This window comes from Carassius carassius, chromosome 32 (assembly GCF_963082965.1).
Source record: "Carassius carassius chromosome 32, fCarCar2.1, whole genome shotgun sequence".
Taxonomy (NCBI): domain Eukaryota; kingdom Metazoa; phylum Chordata; class Actinopteri; order Cypriniformes; family Cyprinidae; genus Carassius; species Carassius carassius.
The window spans coordinates 4,900,272-4,901,206 of record NC_081786.1 but is presented as its reverse complement, the minus strand read 5'-3'; the positions used below and the strand labels follow the sequence as shown (position 1 = coordinate 4,901,206).

General features: G+C 43.0%; 1 non-coding gene across 1 annotated transcript; it reads right to left on the bottom strand.

Moving 5' to 3' along the window:
* Positions 1-83, bottom strand: trnal-uaa (transfer RNA leucine (anticodon UAA)). The gene has a single exon. It is a non-coding gene; the product is annotated as a tRNA-Leu (tRNA).
* Between the last annotated feature and the right edge of the window lie 852 nt (positions 84-935).

Here is a 935-nt window from a genome sequence, read left to right as displayed (position 1 = left end):
TACCAGGAGTGGGGTTCGAACCCACGAGGACATGCATCCATGGGAGCTTAAGTCCAACACCTTAAGCACTCGGCCATCCTGGTTGTTTTGTTAGCTCATGTTCTATTTTAAAGGAATTCGTGGCCTAGTGGTTAGCGAGTTTGACTCCTCACCCTAGGGTTGTGGGTTCGTATCTCGGGCCAGCAATAACATGACTTAGGACCCCTTGAGCAAGGCATCGAACCACCAACTGCTCCCCGGGCACCGCAGCATAAATGGCTACCCACTGCTCCGGGTGTGTGTTCACAGTGTGTGTATGTGTGTTCACTGCTCTGTGTGTGTGCACTTTGGATGGGTTAAATGCAGAGCACAAATTCTGAGTATGGGTCACCATACTTGGCTGAATGTCACGTCACTTTTAAATTCTCATCTACTTAGGAATGGAGTTCAAATCTACGAAGGCATTTGTCTATTGGATCTTAAGTCCAATGTCTTAACCACTCTGACATTCTGTTAAACTCTGTTTCTTATGAGACTTGGAAGAAGTAGTTTCACATTGTTATTTACGATACTTGATGTCTTTGTCAGATGTCATATGTCACGTTCTGGTCTATCCAAGTGCTAGAGCGGAGGAGTCTGACTCCAGGATGCAGTTCGGTCATCTCTGTGAGTTTATCTGAGGCACGTCTTTGAATTCCTCTTGAGGAAGATAAGAACTGCAATCTTAACCTGCTCTCTTTTCAATCTGTCTCTGTCTGTCTCTTTCCTTTTTACTCTCAGTTCAGCTCAAAGTGCATTACATCGCAAAAAGAAGTTTCATACTGGCATTCCTGTTTTTTTTCAGCAACAAATAGCCAAAAAAAATAAATGAAATCAAAAGCTTTATTTCTCATGTGCAAAATCTTATAGAATGTAGTGCACTTAAATGTCCTTCATATGTCACATGTCACGCAGCA